Genomic DNA, 18189 nt, shown 5'->3' with positions numbered 1-18189 from the left:
CGAACAGAGTTGGGGGCTTCTGCAAAACTTTGAATACATTTCAGGGGGTTAAGTGAACAAATTCGGGGGGTTTCTGCAAACAATGTTAAATCTATTGACCAGAGTGGCAGAGTCAATCTGCATGCCGGCACCTGCCGCCGTTGGATGGACATTCTACAGTGTTAGATTGAGGAATTGACCGGACTAGTTGAAGGAGGTCTTTCACCATGGCCATGCCATCCCCCGGCTCCGTGGTCATGCCATCCCCACGACCCAGGATTCACGCCTCTATGTCCCGCAGGCAAGAGCACTGGCTTCGTACAGGCTCGACGAGCGCGGCGTCGCTACGTCACCGTCCGCGTACGGCGCCGGCGCTCCCCTCCCTCTTTCCGTGGTTGGCGCCTGGCGTCAACATCCGGGCGCCTCCTCCGTCCTCCATGCCAAGTTCCTCAACGACCACCGGACGCGCCTACAACCGGGCGAAGGCCTGGGGCCCTAGGCGTTGACGAGCGAAAGCACTGCGACGGACAAGGACATTGCGAGCTTAGGTCATCGTATCCGGTGAGCAAGATGTACGTGCACGCTTTGAACGCGCCGGCGGGGAGGAACTTGCGGTCCCCGGTCATGAGGCTGCACGAGCAGAGATCCTGCGCCGCCCTCCCACCGAGAGGAGTATTAGAGATATGATCTTGTTATCCTTTCCTTGTATATCACGGCTGTGACCGTATGGATATGGTTGTTGTTGTACACGGTGATATCTTGAGTAACCGACCAGGCTTGTTAGAGTTAACTCGAGAATATCTCAACCGGTGCACAACAAACTTGTAATCTCATGATGTAATCTTGTTGCGGGTTTACCCCTATATAACATGAAGCCGTGGTGAGCCAAGATAGGTAACCACGTTCCCATATTCTTTACATGGTAATTAGAGCCACCTCTTCCCAAAATACATCTGCTATCACCTTCCCTTGACCATGGCGTCGACATCATCGGCGGCGCTCCTTCCCCTCGGTCCTCCTGTCACCGAGAAACTTACTCGTGACAACTTTGTGCTTTGGAAAGCGCAGTTCCTTCCTGCCATCCGTGGTGCTCAACTCATGGGTATCCTGGACAGCACGATGGCGGCTCCTCCGAAGATCATCGAGATTGAGAAGGACGGCAAGAAGCAGATCGTGGCCAATCCGGCACACGATGTCTGGCTGGCAAAGGACCAGCAACTCCTTGGCCATCTACTGAATTCCCTCACCAAAGAAGTGCTGGGGTAGGTCGCCACCCTCACCACCGCGGCGCAGGCTTGGACGGCGCTCGAGACAATGTTCTCGGCACGCTCACGGTCGCGGGTCACGAACCTACGACTTCAACTCGCCAACCTCAAGAAGGGATCCACCTCGATGGCCAACTACCTCGACAAGATGAAGACCATCGGAGATGAGATCGCCGCGACTGGTAAAGTTGTTGATGAAGATGAGATGGTCGGTTACATCTTGAATGGTTTAGATTTCGATTATAATCCTGTCGTATCTTCCATTCTTGGCCGCACTGACCCCATCACCATGAGTGATCTATATGCTCAATTGCTGTCCTATGAGACTCGTCTGGAGATGCTCAGAGAGAACAACCATGATGGCGGACATTACCAGTCCTCTGTCAACTCTGCGTCGCGAGGCCGTGGTGGTCGTGGACGCAATCCACGTGGCCGTGGACAAGGTGGTCGCTCTGGCGGTGGCCGGGGCAGTGGAGGTGCTTCCAAACAGCACAACAGGGCACCCGCTCCACCAAAGTTCAGTGCCAAATCTGCAAAAAGTACAATCATGAAGCCCTAGAGTGTTGGTACCGCTTCGAGGAAGATTACCAGCCCTCGACCAGAGTTGCAGGTTCAGCGACCACAAGCTATGGGGTCGACACCAACTGGTACATGGACAGCGGTGCATCCGACAACATCACAAGTTCGTTGGAGAACCTGTCTGTCCGTGACAAGTATAATGGTGGAGATCAAGTCCACACAGCAAGCGGCACAGGTATGAAAATCAGTAATATTGGTCATACGGTTTTACATACCCCTAGTGTTGAACTCCATCTCAAAAATATTCTCCATGTTCCTAGCGCCCATAAGAATCTTGTTTCAGTTCACCGTCTTACCTCAGATAACAATGCCTTTCTTGAATTTCATCCAAATTATTTTCTAATCAAGGATCAAGCCACGAAGAAAATTCTTCATCGAGGAAGATGTAAAGGGGGACTTTATCCTCTTGAGCCGCAGCAGCATGGAGTCGTTGGAGTAAAACAAGTTTATGGAATCAATAAACCATCTACAAGTAGATGGCATAGTCGTCTAGGGCATCTTGCCTTTCCCATCGTCGAGCGTGTGCTTAAAAACAATGATATTTCTTTTTCCAGTGATAATTCGGTTGAGTCGGTTTGTGATTCATGTCAAAGAGCTAAAAGTCATCAGTTACCTTATGGCATGTCAAGTAGCATATCTACTTTTCCCCTTGAGTTAATTTTTTCTGATGTTTGGGGACCAACTCCTACTTCGGTTGGGCGCTATTCTTACTATGTGAGCTTCATTGATGATTATAGCAAATTTACATGGATCTACCTTCTCAAGAAAAAATCTGATGTTTTTCAGGTTTTTCATGACTTCCAAAGCTTTGTTGAGAGAAAATTTAATAGAAAGACCATCTCCATGCAAAGTGACTGGGGTGGCGAGTATGAGAGGCTAAATTCCTTCTTCCAAAAAATAGGGATATCGCATCGAGTCTCTTGCCCTCATGCACATCAACAGAATGGTGCTGCAGAAAGGAAACATCGACATATAGTTGAAGTAGGCCTTGCCCTTCTAGCAAATACTTCCATGCCCCTAAAATTCTGGGATGAAGCCTTTCTCACAACCACTTATTTGATCAATATTCTCCCTAGTAAAGTTATAAACTTTGACACCCCCTTCCAACGTCTTTTTAAGGAGAATCCTAACTATAAGTCCCTTAGGATTTTTGGTTGTGCATGCTGGCCCAATTTACGCCCATATAATACCAGGAAACTTGCTTTTTGATCTACTCGATGTGTCTTTCTTGGTTATAGTGGCCGGCATAAAGGTTTCAAGTGTCTCGAACCATCTTCTGGGAGAGTCTATATCTCTAGAGATGTTGTCTTTGATGAAGCTATTTTTCCCTTCTCTGAACTTCATGAGAATGCCGGTGCTTGCCTTCGCAAAGAAAATTTTCTTCTCCTAGACCATCTTCTTCCTAGGGGTGTAGACCGTACTGACCCTATTACTGCTAACACAAATGTGCCTAGCTGTGATGATGAACTGCAGGTACACTTGGGTGAAAATCTAGAAGAAAATGATGCAACCGCTGCATCAAATCATGGCGCACAGGCTGCAGCACAGGCTGCGCGCACCCAGAAGCTGATTCACCTGCCACTGACAGCGTTCGCTCCCAGGCGGATTCTCCTGCGCCATCGTCAACTAACTCTGAGTCGCATGCAGCCACTGGAGCATCGCCGCATGGGGGGGGGGGGGGGTAGCGCAGTCCTCCGACAGCAGACGCGCCGCGCCAGCGCTTGGGTCACCCGGATCCTCTACATCATCTGGATCTGCGACATCATCTGCGGCTACGACTGGTTCATCTCCAACACCTTCTGCTGGTTCAGATCCGGTTGAATCTTCTCCGATCCCGCGTCCCAGAACACACTTTCAGAGTGGAATTGTCAAACCTAAGAAGTATACTAATGGTACAATCAGGTATGGATACTTGTGTTTGACAGGTGAACCTCAAAACTTACAAGAAGCCCTAGATGATCCCAAGTGGAGAAAAGCCATGGAGGAAGAATATAATGCTCTACTCAAAAACAATACATGGCATCTTGTTTCGGCCAAGAAAGGTACAAACCTGATTGATTGCAAGTGGGTTTACAAAGTCAAAAGAAAAGCAGATGGGACCATTGATAGGTATAAGGCCAGACTGGTAGCAAAAGGATTCAAGCAAAGGTATGGAATTGATTATGAAGATACCTTTAGTCCTGTTGTTAAAATTGCTACGGTTAGATTGGTTCTATCTATAGCTGTTGCTAGAGGATGGTGTCTACGACAGTTAGATGTACAGAACGCGTTTCTTCACGGTGTTCTGGAAGAGGAAGTATATATGAAACAACCACCTGGATTTGAAAGCAATGATGCACCCTTCTTGGTATGTAAATTGGTAAAGCCATTTATGGGCTCAAACAGGCGCCTAGAGCTTGGTACTTAAGGTTGAGCATGAAACTGATTGAGTTAGGCTTTAAATCGTCAAAGTCAGATACTTCATTATTTATATATCAAAAGAATGGCTTAACAATTTTCATGTTGATCTATGTTGATGATATAATTGTTACTAGCTCGTCTCAGGAAGCCGTGGCAGCTTTACTCAAGGATCTTAAGAAAGATTTTGCACTTAAAGACTTGGGTGATCTACATTATTTTCTGGGTATTGAAGTCAAAAGGAACAAAGAAGGCCTTGTCTTATCTCAGGAGAAATATGCAAAGGACATTCTTTCCCGAGTGGGCATGACAAAGTGCAAAGCTACAGTAGCCCCATTGTCTTCTACTGAAAAGCTCTCAAAGATAGAAGGAGAAGCACTTGGACTCGAAGATAGCACAAGGTATAGGAGTATTGTAGGTGCTTTGCAATATCTTACTTTGACTCAACCAGATCTTGCTTTTTCAGTTAATAAAGTATGCCAGTTTCTTCATGAGCCAACAACAGTTCACTGGACGGCAGTTAAAAGGATCCTAAGATACATATGGTTGACTAGTGGAACAGGATTAAGAATTGGCAAAACAGACTCTGCACTCCTAAGTGCCTTTTCGAATGCTGATTGGGCTGGAGATGTTGATGATAGGCGATCTACAGGCGGGTTTGCGATATTCTTTGGATCAAATCTTATCTCCTGGAGCGCTCGAAAACAACCAACGGTTTCCCGATCAAACACAGAGGCAGAGTATAAATCTATGGCAAATGCAACAGCTGAACTAATTTGGGTTCGGTCACTTCTAAGGGAACTTGGAGTGTCGGTTACTCAGATTCCTTGTTTGTGGTGTGATAATCTTGGTGCAACATATCTTGCTGCTAATTCAGTGTTCCATGCCAGAGCAAAACATATAGAGATCGATTTTCATTTCGTCCGTGAACAAGTTGCAAACAAACAGTTGCAAATTCGGTTTGTGTCTTCCAAAGATCAGCTAGCTGATGGATTTACCAAAGCTTTGCCTACTCGACAATTTGAAGATTTCAAGCGCAATCTAAATCTTGAGTATCACCAGAGTTTAGATTGAGGGAGGGTATTAGAGATATGATCTTGTTATCCTTTCCTTGTATATCACGGCTGTGACCGTATGGATATGGTTGTTGTTGTACACGGTGATATCTTGAGTAACCGACCAGGCTTGTTAGAGTTAACTCGAGAATATCTCAACCGGTGCACAACAAACTTGTAATCTCATGATGTAATCTTGTTGCGGGTTTACCCCTATATAATATGAAGCCGTGGTGAGCCAAGATAGGCAACCACGTTCCCATATTCTTTACAAGGAGGACGAGCCCGTCACGCGACGACAATATACCTCGTCGTACGGCTCTAGGCCGCTGGCAGCGGCGGTCACGACGGGTGCGGGGCTGCGGGCTCCAATGGCCCTGGCAAGCGCTGCATCCGCATGTGGCGACCTCCTCTGTCCCAGTAGTTGTGGAAGAAGCCGAGGAGGAGGCCGGGAACGAAGCAGTTGGGGCGGGGCCGGACCGCCGGAGGCACAAGGCAGCATTGCCGCGCCGATGATGGCGCGCCGCCACGGCTTTGCAGACTTCGGTGCAGCGGAGCGCGGCAGCCGCCTCCGGCCGTTGAAGATCTCAAGAAACAGGTCGGACGGCAGCGACAACCACATGTGACATGTCTACGTCTACGTCCGTAATTCGTCTTGGTTTTGGAGATAGATGCGTGCAGGGATTCAGCATAATTTGTTAGGACAAAATCAACTTATATACTGTAGTAAACATAACATACGATTCCTTAAGAAATTGTCACGTCATACGAATCCGATAAGATCACTAACGAAGCTGCAATAATTTTAGGACAATAATTGGCTTTCAGATTTTCGATCTACTCCTTCTGTTACAACTTATAATTCGTTTAAATTTTTTGATCCCAAATTTGACCACTCGTCATATTCAAAAAATTTATATAGTTAAATTTAAAATTTGAAGAACTTTTATTAATAAAGCAAGTCCCAAATTTTTGGATAAAATGAGTGGTCAAATTTGAGATAAAAAATCAAATAAATTATAATTTGTAATGGAGGGACTATTAACCTACACATATTTTGATACATTATTTATTACCACTTGGGAACATTTGAAATAATAGTTTGTTTACAATCCTTGAAAATGAGCAGGTTATAAGCATATTGAAAAAAAAAAACTCAAATCCAGGGCACTTTTTCTTGAGGTGAAATTAACATCAGCACACCGATGATCAGAAAAAGAAGAACATCAGGTAAAAAAGCTTCGTTTAATAGCAAGCACCTCGCTTACCACCCTCTCAAGATTTACACAAGAAGAGCCGCCTGGCCAAGCCGCGAGTGCGGCCTTATCCTTCCACTCCGCCGCTGACCTCCTCAGCTCCTGCCCTCTCCCTCCGCCCATCACCTGCCGTATCGCCGCTTCCACCTCCTCCCGCCCGGGATCCTCGCTGAGCTCCACACCGACGCGCCACTCCGTGCACGCCATCCTGCTGTTGGTCTGCTGGTCGGCCGCGAACGGCCAGCACAGCATGGGCACCCCGGCGCAGATGCTCTCCAGCATCGAGTTCCACCCGCAGTGCGTCAGGAACGCGCCGACGGCCTCGTGCCGGAGCACCGCCTCCTGCGGGCACCAGCTCGTCACGCGGCCCCGCCCCTCCGTCTCCTCCAGGAACTCCGGCGGCAGGATGGCGGCGGTTGCACCGGCGGCGCCGGTCGCCTGCTGGTCGCTCCTGATCACCCACAGGAACTCGTAGCCGCTGCTGGCCAGCCCCCAGGCGAGCTCCGCCAACTGCTCGCCGGTCAGTTTCACTAGGCTCCCGAAGCTCGCGAACACCACCGAGTTGGTACGCTTGCCGTCGAGCCAGTCCAGGCACGCGCGGTCCTCCTTGGAAAGGCTGGAACCCGCCGACGTGGTGGCGGCATGGTCACCGCCGGCGCCGGCGCCGGCTTCCCTGAGGAGAAGCGGTAGTGGCCCGATGGCGTAGACAGGCGGCAGGATGACCGACATGACGCTGATGACCTGGCTCTCTAGCTCCTCGAAGGTGTGGAACACGATGGCGGATGGGACGGTGCGGTAGCACTCCGTTGAGCGCAGGGTCAAGGCGAGCACGGCGTCGTCGGGGTCCGTGGTGCGGATGAAGCTCGGGAAGTCTTTGAGGCGCATGCCCTTGGGCAACCCCTGTACCTAGTCAATGACTGTGCTGTCCAGGTATCCATTCCTCAGTTGCTCAGCGTCTGCACATTTTTACAGCGACTGTTATTTTATTTAGTATTTATCCCATCAAATAATAGTAATTAAGCTACTGATGACTACTGGAGTATTCGTAAACAATTCTTCATCGTAGCTAAGTATTTACTGTACCTTTGAGAGGGACAAGACCCTTGGCAACGAGGTGCCGGACCTGCTGCATGGCCATGAACGAGCTGGCGCTGCTGACCCAGAAGGTGACGCTGGGCAGGCCGATCTCCTGGGCGGCTCGCAGGATGGGGTCGACGTCGGAGACGAGGAGGCGGCGGCAGCTCGCCGTGGGGAGCTCGGACAGCACGAGCTCCTTGAAGTGCGGGACCATGGTCGGGAGGGAGAGGAGCAGCGCGGCAACGTCCCGCGCCGCGTCCTCGTCGGACGGGGGCAGGCCGTCGGGGACGGCGGCGAAGCGGAACCCCGGCGCCCCCGCCAGCGCGCCCGGGCCGCGCGCGCGGAGGAGGCGCCGCCGGTTGCGCTCGGTGTGGACGAAGGTGACGTCGAAGCCGTGGCAGCGGTGGAGGAGCCCTGCGAGCTGGAGCGCCGGGGTGATGTGGCCCTGCGAGGGGAACGGGAAGAACACCAGGTGAGGCTTCGCCGCCATGCCCGGCACGCGCGCTCCGACGTGGTCGTCCTCCTCTCCTACCCACGCTTGCGGCCGCCTAGAGCAATGCAATGCTTTGTCGAGGTTTTCACGATCGACCAAGCGATCGATAGTAGGTATATATAGAGATGGATGGAGCCACAGTGCGTATATATAAGATTTATGTTGTCACTAAAGTAGAGAAATGGGCATTAGAAGAGGTAGAGATTTCTCTCTATTGTCATATATACTAGCTCATGAAGACGACGTGCTGTGCTATCATGTTTTGTGTTGTGCCACTCACCGTGCTAACTAAGATCTTGGCACGGAAATAGCTAGCACGGCATAGCAAAAAAAAAAAAAAGCAAGTGCGAAATGTCAATGGTCTGCTAGACTGCTAGCCCGTCGAGGTCGCCCGCCGGTTGTATGTAGGTGATGGCCTGATGGGTGACGGTATCTTGGCATATGCGTTCCAATAATGTCGGCGTTGGTTGGAGAAGTTGAGCTAGGGCTGTCTCTGCCTGTCCGGTGAGGGTGCCAGCCTCTGCATAGTACTAGCAGTAGCAGGTGCGTAGGCAAGAAGAAACGCGAGCGAGCAAGAGATGAACAAGGCCGGCCGGGAACATCATTGGACGGATGGGCACGGCAGCTAGCACAGTAACATCCAGAGTTGCCGATCGAGCTCTTTCTCAATGGAACGCTAATCCGATCCGATGAGCTGCCAGGAGCAATCGAATCGAACTAGAAACTGCTGGCGCGGCTATGCTGCGCCCCCTTGTATAATTATAAGACGCGACTTACTTGTTAGAAACAAAGTGGTGGTTCGGTATATGTCAGGGGATAGTTATTTTGTCAAGCACGTGGCGTGCAGTCCATATTTGTAGATCCATTTATTCCTCAGAAACGATTCAGGGGATAGTACTATGTGTTCTCATATCGGTACCACACCAGCTGTAGTAATCTATTTGCTATTGTAGAGGTAAGAAGGCAAAGAAAATAGAGGGGTTCAGAAACTGTTGTTATCAACACACATGATACAAAATTAGCCCTTGAATACATACAAAGGCACATGTTGCTGTACAGAATATGGATTAGCTGAGAAGAAAATATATGAAGTACATAAGATGGAACTACATTTATGGTTGTATTGTGATGCATCTTTTGATCCCTAGCACCAAGGTGAAGACTTCGATGTCGTCATCCTTATTTTCATGTCATTTCCATAGTTTTGGTGTCCATCTGGAAGCAAGATAATGGTCATCTGCAATTGTAGGAAACATGTTAGTATGTAGGCACGTGTGATCTTATTCTAGATTAAATCAAATGAAGAATTTGTTTGTATACAATATTTTGAGTTTCTGTTCCACATGTGCCATTCTCATTCTCTATCAATATTTTGAGTCCTTTTCTACTTGTAACTCGCGATATAGCAACATATAATTGTCCATGTGTGAACACAGGGTTTTTTTAAATATACTCCGACATTGGATAGAGTTTGTCCTTGACTTTTATTTATGGTCATGGCATAGCAAACCTTTACTGGGAATTGTCGTCGACATAAAGTAAATGGCCAACAGCATCCTTGTGTTGTTAGATTTATTCTGGGTATATATGTTCTATGTCCAGTATGTGTGCCTGTTATTATAACAGCTTCAATAACATTGTCGCCTAAGTTAGTTACTATTAGTCTTGTCCCATTACATAAACCTAGGCTCTGGTTGAGATTTCTTAATAGCATTATTGGAACACCGATTTTTAGATGCAACTTGTGAGTTGGAAAATTATTTGCGGTTAGAGTATTGAGATATTCTACTGGATATAGTATCTCAGCATCATTCAATGTATCCGAACATTTAGATATCGTATCTGCACTAAGGTATTCTTTTGCTATGCTTGGTACTAACTGAAGCATGTGATCATTGATCTCATCGACAATCTCATTAGTGGTTGCAAGAATAGCTCTCTCCTTGAGATACTGCGGATCTTGGAACTTTGTTTTAAAATCTGGATATGTGAACTGTACTAATGCATCTATTTTATTTCCGGTTGTGTGGATTAGTAGATCTTCTGGTATCTGGACTACTATTGAGTCTGAGTCTGGATCATTATCAATATTGAATGTTTTTTTAATAGTTCCATTTCCAATACCTAGTATCCAATTATTGAAGTTATTTTGCTCTATGTATTCTGTACTTGTCGGTTCAATTTTTCGTAATCGCATATTCTCGGTGAGGTAAAGTCTTGTTACATTATTCCAAAGGTATGATCTAACTATTGAAGCATTTATGATTTGTGATTTTGATCCATTTTCAATAACAGGTAATATTTGTTTTGGGTCTCCTCCAAGAACAACTACCTTCCCTCCAAATGGTATGTCAGAGGCTTTTTCATTAGTTTCAGATAATATGTCTCTTAGGGATCTATCTAGAGCTTCAAAACATTGCTTATTTGTCATCAAAGCTTCATCCCATATTATGAGTGAAGTTTCCTTTAGTAGTTGAGCAAGTTTAGTTCCACGTTTTATATCGCATAATGACAATTCATCTATATCTATTGGAATTCGAAATCTTGAATGAGCTGTACGGCCATTTGGAAGTAGTAGAGAGGCTACCCCAGATGATGCTACTGTTAGAACAATTCTTTTTTGTGCTCTTAGGTATGAAACAATTGTGTTCCACAGGAACGTTTTGCCAGTACCTCCATGGCCGGATAAAAAAAAAACATGGTTCATTATTTAAGACACTATCAATTATGCGATGGTAAGCTTGTCTTTGTTCCATGTTGAGTTGCAAGTATAATTTATTAGCTTCTTCCTCTAAATAGTTTGTATCATAATCCATTTCTTCTTGAATAAGTTTGTTTTCCAAATCTAATATATGCTGTTTTGATTTTTGAGGTAGATTGAAGTTAGTTATGTTAACCCCATTTTTAGAGAAGATATCTTCTAATTCTTCGATAAGTAGATATTGTAGTTCTTTTTCAGTAGGACAATATTTAATTGGATGGTACCTTAGAGTTAATCGGTGCTCAATGTCATCAATCATTTTTTTCCAATTTTTTTCATAGAACCTGTGTTCATCTTTTAAATTGCAAAACTGTAGCAAGGTCGTGAATAGGTAACGTAGTTGTGAAGCAGTAGCCCAATTTGCAGCTTCTTCAAATGTATGGTACCACTCATTATCATCATTTAGTAATCCTCGTGCTGCACATGCTTCTTTAAAAGTTTGGTATTGAATTCCATTGTATGTTTTTACATCGTTGTAACTTGTCGCTCCTTTCACAATCATTAGGAGCATACGAAGAAAAAAGCGTTCTCCCTCTGTTGGGTTAACATAATATAGTCTTCCTATTTTAAATCCATGTTGTCTCTTGATCCATTTTTTGTTCGCTTCATCCCATCTCCATTGTTGTGGGAACTCACAATATGTTAGGTATCTGGCATCTTCGTGTTCCTTATTAGCTTGAAACCACTCTGTGAGCATTGTTTTTCTATTTCTAGGATCTTCGATGATGTTTCGTAGTTTGGCATCTTGTTTTAACCTAACTGTATTCATTAGAGGTAGATGAACATGCAATCTTTCGACTGGTGGCCAATGGTAATGTATTTCATAACCAAGTAATCTCCATAGTGCATCTTGCTCACATATATATCTACAATCTAGATATTCTTTAATTTCATCAATTTCATTGGTTTCTTCATTTGTTGGTGGATGTATACCCTTTTTAATACGCTCAAAAATAATCTTTGCCTTATCACCACCTTTGTTTACATATTTGCATAGATACTTTAATAGTCTACTCTTGTTTACAAATTCAACATTTATATGTGCTTGGTATTTCTTTAGGAGTGATAAATTATGTGGTACGACCCATTTGTTGTCTAAGTTGTGGTTGTCCCTACGTATGTATATTCCAGTATCACGACGTCTATAATGAGTGAAACCAGTATCGGTAAAATTAGTCTCATATTAGAATTCTTTATGGTAAAATTTTGAACATTTCCCTTTTTTCATGCAAGCACAGTTTTTGTTCATTTCACCACATGGTCCATGCATCATGTGTTCTGATACAAGTATATATCCCAAAGGATCTTGTATAGGGTCAGGTATTTCAGCGGATATCCACTTGTCTATTATTTCAGGAGTTATTTCATTTGCATTTTTATCTAACCAAATTAAGATATGAACATGTGGTAGTCCTCTTTTTTGAAATTCTATTGAGTAGAGGATAGCTGATATAGGACCAAAGATTGAACTTGAGCGTATGTCATTTAGTAGTTGTTGTAGTTTCATATGGAATACACGTACTATAATGTCAGGTCTATCATTGGGTTGTTGTCCTTCTAGAATTGCTAAAGTTATTTCAGGCCATTTGGGATTACATGTGAATGTTATGAAGAGGTGTGGTGGTCCATATACACGACATATTGCGATGCCATCATGATAGTTCTGTGTTACATAACGTTTAGAACCAGTATGGCTTGATGGCAACAAGACTCTTTTTCCAATTTGGTTTGCTTCACTTAAGCCTTTTTCAACTGCATCAAATATTCCTTGTAGATATTCAGCTCTTAATTTTTGTTGGTTCCTAGCAATAAACATAAGTCTGTCTTCGTCTTCCATTGCACGAGCATCTACAATTGCTTGTTTTGATAGTCTACCATAGCATAGATAAGGATTTGGTTGATTTGGTCGATAATGCATATGGTACTTCAAAAATTCATGCATTGTAACAGTGTTTCTTTTTGTTAAGTTTTTTTGTTCATGATAAGGTATACCAAGCTGGAATCCTCTTTCTCCATAAGGGAATAATAAAGGATATTGCAATGGCATATACGCAGGATGAAATATAGATATGCGTTGGAGACCTTTGTTTCGGCTACTGATAACTATATCTCTTTTGTAATTCTCGACATTGAGCTCACCTACAACCAGTATTGCTAATTCTTCAATATGTGGCATTTCATATTGTACGGGATCATCTTTATTTGCTCCTATAATACGGATACTGATATCTATACTGTTGTGTTCTTCAAGTAGATCACGGGCGTGTCGAAATGTTTTTACTAACGGATTATGTTCATCTAGCATTTTTTGAAGCTCTTGTACTATATAAGGGTCTATATCATTTTCTTCGGGGTCCTCTTTGCTTAATGCTCGTATCCTATTTTCAATTTCATTTTTTGTATCGAAGATGTACAGTTCAGCAAACTTTGGCTCTTCATTTCTGTTTGGTAGTAGTGATCCTATACGATGATGTATCTGGCCATTTATACGAAAAACATACGGACCTTCTCCTTGGTTTATATTTTTATCAATATTACCACCCATTGACGTGAAAGCAAACAAGCTATTGTATTGTCTTATTTTTTGTAGGAAATGTCTAGACATAGGATCTTTATTGTCAAGTAATCTTGCAAGAAATTTTAGAGGGTTTTTAAATGGTGATATTCTGATTTGACCATATTTACAACAATTAGAGTATATAATTTCCTTTCTATTATGCTTATTTTTATCTTTATTTCGTTCATTGAACCAAAATATGGCATTGCAATATCTGCATTTGTGTTCTGGTATGCCCAAATATGATCTTTCATTGTATGATTCTTTTATATGTTTGATATATTCTGGTGTGAAATACACCATACCGGAGGACGAAGATAAATATGAATGCTTACGTTCTGTGTTTAGACAATGTCGTTTTAGTGCTGTTTCTCTCATATGAAAGCTATCTTGTTCTTCTCTTTTTCTTTTTTTCTCTTGTATTTTCTGCACTCTCATGTATTTCATTCGCTTTGTATGTGGCTGTGCAAATTCTATTTCTTGCACTGGGCTCTGTCTCTTATTGGACTTTGTATGGAAGCTATCTTGTTCTTCTCTTTTTCTTTTTTTCTCATGTATTTTCTGCACTCTCATGTATCTCATTCGCTTTGTATGCGGCTGTGCAAATTCTGTTTGGTGTATAGGGTTCTGTGTCTTATTGGACTTTGTATGGAAGCTATGATCGTTTTCATATAGGTTCTCAGGCATATCTGAATATTTGTGTAAGGCTGTAAGCAAAACGCAAGAGAACATAAAAGAATATAATTAGTAATCAGTAATTTTCAAGGACATCAACGAAAAAAGAATGGGGTACAGAGGAAATATAATGCAGTTAGTTTTTTTTATTTGCTCTATGTATAATGCTTTTAGGAATCAGTTTGGAGTATATTTAGAGTTATAATGTGTAGGGCTCTTCTGCTAGCTAGTTGTTCTTTGTTCAGAATTGCAAGTACCTGCTTATCTAGCATGTAGCAGTTAAGAGTTAAATCGAGATGCAGCTATGGATTGGCTTCAGAAATTGAACGGATAGTAACTCAACAATAGAAATACAAGTTAATTCAAGTAGCGAGGCAGAGGAATGCGCCTTACCTTGGGTATGGATGACGTTTGTCTGTACAGGTCGATGAGGGTTGGACGGATAGATTCAATCGCGCTTGATCGGCAGGAGGAGCTGGGGGGGCTGCGTTCGGAAGCCGCCGGCCACTCGAGCTCCTTGCACAGCTTGGCCTTCTTGGTCCGCCGGAGCTTGTCCTTGTGGTAGTCCTCGTTGTCGTTGGGCCTGGCGGGGTCGTGCTCCTGCAGCACGGTGGACTGGACGGCCACGAACGCCGGCTGGAAGGATGGCGCAGGTGCGGGCTCGGCGGCCACGACAGGGGCAGCCGTGGCGAGAGCCGCTGAGGCTGATGCGGAGGCGGTCTTGGGTGAGCGCAGGTGCTGGTTGCGGAGGAGCGAGGGGGGCGGGGCGAAGGTGGTTGAAGGCTTACGGGGGATGGGCGGCGCCGTCTTGGTGGCGCTGGATCAGTTGTTGGGTTTGTTGCTCTGGAAGATGAGTAGGCACTGGATGGAAGCTTGCTGAAGATGAACCGGCACTGGATGGAAGATTGTTGCGGAAGATGAACAGGCAAGGTAGCAGGCACTGGACGGAAGCTATTGTTGTGGGAGATGAACAGGCAAAGCATTTATCTTTTGGCTATGGGATTTACTGGACGAAGCGTTATCAGGAACTTGCTAGATAAAAACCGGTACAGCCACGCTGGTAGAAGCTCCTAGACGACGAAGCGTTATCAGGAACTTGCTAGATAAATACCGGTACAGCCACGCTGGTAGAAGCTCCTAGACAAATCTGTTGGCTAGTTGTTGCTACAGCCGTCCGATCAAACATCAGCAGCAATCTAACGGCCGAGAAAAGGAGGCGACGTGGCCCAATGACAGGCCAGATATTGTCCGCAGGTTTCGGTCTCTGAAGATGGCCGGCGAGGAGGCGCTGTCGGCGTCCGCGTGGGTGATCCAGATTCCAGACCGTCTAGTGCCAACTCTGAACGAAACCAGCCTGATCACCCGGCCGGCCTCAAGCTCAGCGATCGCCCTGCGGCCAGCCACTATGGTTGCCGGGAATCGCCAAGGCCATGGACGTCGAGTCCAGTGCGCCGCCCGGCGAGTGCAGCCGCATCCCGCAGCCCCTCCTTCGCGACGGTCTCGGATCTCACGTAATCCATGGCCGGAACACGTTGTGTCTCCAGTCCATGTCCGCTGCAGCGCTGCTCATGGGGCGGGGTGCACTGCATGGCCGGTGATGAACCAAAGGCCGGCCACAGACCACATGAGATGAGATAATCCTATTTTCTCAGCGCCACAAGAGCTAAAAAATCCCATAAAAATTCACAGAGACGAGGAGTGTAGTCTCCAAGAACCATACGAATTTTCAGACTCAGATGCCACGCATACCGGAAGAAGCAGAAAAGAGAAGTCTCTCCAGGGGGTGGTCGGTAAATGAAACAACGACCACTCCCATCCATCTGGAAATCCCCATTCCACGGCGGCACAGGTGCGCAGAAATCCTAAAAAAAATCATGGAGATGGGGAACGCGGTGGCAAGGTGTCACACAAAATTTCAAGTTCAGATACGATCCACCGATCGAGAAAGAGAAAAGAGAAATTTCCGCGTGGGGTGGACGGTAAATGAAATCACGACCACCCCGTGTCCCCGTCCACACGCGCCACTCCTCGCCGCGGGCCGCGGGGGCTAGTGCGCCCGGAGCGTGATCTATCTGCCTGCCTTGGAGCCGGCGATTAGCGCGTCGCGGTTGGTGGCAGGCAGGCGGAGATGATCAAGAGCGGCGGCGTCCGCGCGCGCGGAGCGCGCGCCGGCGCTCAGATCGCGTCGAGCCTGGCGCTGAGGGAGCGGCGGCCCTCTGCTGCGGCGACGTTAACCCGGGGGAGCCTCCAGTGCGGCCGTGGGAGAAGCTGCAGCCCGTAGCTAGCGCCCCTTCAGTCCGTGGCTCTGCGCCTCTGCTGGTATGCCCTGTGAAAGTGATCGGGTGCTCTAGCCTAAGAGGGGGAGGGGGTGAATTAGGCACTAATAAAAACTTAGACCTATGGCTCCAACTAGTTTGCACAAAGCTTAAACTAAAACAAGCTACTAGATGTGCAACTAGGTTGTTCTAGTGTAAAAACCCCTATCCCAAAAGAGTTTAGCAACCTATAGCATTTCCTATCAAGAAACTATTCTATGAAAGTAAAGGCATACAAATTACTAGAATGAACTGCGGAAGCTTAAAGAGCGGGATAGGAGATAGCAAACTCTTGACGCGGGTGTTTATCCCGTGGTTCGGTTAGCCACAAAGGCACACCTACATCCACGTTGTTGTAGCACTCACTAAGAGTATTGCTACTCGGCCACCAAGTCTCTTCCGTGAACACAATCACGGTCACCTTGGCCCCGGGTTCCACTAAGGAGCTTCTCCACAAAGGATGGGGGTCTCCACGTCCCCCGCACAAAGGTGTCGTCGCCGCTCCACACCAAGTCGGAGGGTCGATGACGTTGCCGGCGAGCTCCACGCTCCAAGGTGCCGGCGCACCAAGCTCTTGTTTTGGTTCACTAATGAACCACAGCACAAAGGCTCTAAGCCTTGCAAACTCACTCACTAAGAGCTAATCCTTTACACAACACTCTCAAAGTGTGCTAAGGGCTAAGGATATGATCTTGATGCTTTTGTATGGCTTGGAGATGTTCTTGGGTGTGTGTGGGATGTCCAGCAACTCCAGCAATCTTCAAATGGCCGGGGTGAGGCGTATATATAGGCCACCAAGTCTTGTAGCCGTTGCTCCAACGGTTAGCTGAAAATCTGCGTGCCACCGGAAGAACCGATGCCTCTTGGCAGGGTAGCGTCGGTTCATCCGGTCACTCATAACACGAAGTAGCCGTTGGACTCCTGATGGCTGACGCAGAGACCACCGGTTGAACCGATGCTTTGCACCGATGCCTCACCGGTTCAACCGGTGCTGAAGGAATCTTCTCCTGGACGCTGACGTCATTACACCGGTGGTATGCACCGATGCACCGTCGGTTGAACCGGTGCTGAAGAAACTTCTTCTGGGCACTTGACATCGTCTCTGGTACAAAGGACGGCCATTGCACCGATGCCCTATTTTAGACCGTCGGTTCAACCGGTGCCTATAGGCTGACTTGGCTTCGATTCCCTTCTGCACCAAAGTATCAAGGCGTCGGTTCTTCCGACTACCATCGGATACTCCGATGCCCTGGCGTCGGTTCTTCCGGTGCTACTGACCGAAGAGCTTTCAGGGCGCTGCCCTGAGACCCGCGAGGGGCGGCTCCCCCTCGACCCCCGTCCGCTAACCGGGTAGCGGAACCCCCGTAGGGGCTGCCCTTCGGGCCTTGCTACGCCTATTTTCTCTTTCTCTTTGTCATCACTTGAACCTAAAAGCCTGAGAATAATTATCTTAACAATCATATTAGTCCAAGTGTTGTGTTGTCATTCGATCACCAAAATCACTCGAAATGGCATCAATGGTGCCATGTTCGTTACACCCTGTCACGGGGGATGCCAATTTCGTGGCAACCCCACGCCGCGGGGCGTGCGCCCATGGCATGATCGGCTAAGAGACGTCCTTGCCGCACAGCGCGGCAAGCGCACGGGCGCTTGAGCGTTTCGAAGCAGCCTCGGCCCTCGATCTCCCTCGCAGAGCGCTGCTGGCCTGCACCCTCGCGCGCTGGGCTTAGGAGATGGGTGCGCGCGAATGCTGCGCCCGTGGCGTGAGGACTGAGGAGTG

The 18189-nt window shown here is 46.7% G+C and overlaps 1 long non-coding RNA gene, 1 other non-coding gene and 1 pseudogene across 2 annotated transcripts; 1 reads left to right on the top strand and 2 right to left on the bottom strand.

The window, feature by feature from the left end:
• Positions 1 to 1431: 1431 nt before the first annotated feature.
• Positions 1432 to 1570, top strand: LOC120663165. Its single transcript, XR_005670387.1, has one exon. It is a non-coding gene; the product is annotated as a small nucleolar RNA Z247 (small nucleolar RNA).
• Positions 1571 to 6501: 4931 nt separating this feature from the next.
• LOC120662792 lies at positions 6502 to 8346 on the bottom strand (annotated as a pseudogene).
• A 606-nt stretch (positions 8347 to 8952) lies between these two features.
• Positions 8953 to 15360, bottom strand: LOC120658476. Its single transcript, XR_005668688.1, has 2 exons — positions 14488 to 15360; positions 8953 to 9338 (listed from the first exon to the last, which is right to left on the bottom strand). It is a non-coding gene; the product is annotated as an uncharacterized LOC120658476 (long non-coding RNA).
• Between the last annotated feature and the right edge of the window lie 2829 nt (positions 15361 to 18189).

The sequence above is a fragment of the Panicum virgatum genome, chromosome 2N (assembly GCF_016808335.1).
Source record: "Panicum virgatum strain AP13 chromosome 2N, P.virgatum_v5, whole genome shotgun sequence".
Lineage (NCBI taxonomy): Eukaryota > Viridiplantae > Streptophyta > Magnoliopsida > Poales > Poaceae > Panicum > Panicum virgatum.
The sequence above is the reverse complement of the archived record's forward strand: the minus strand, read 5'-3'. Positions and strand labels throughout refer to the sequence as shown.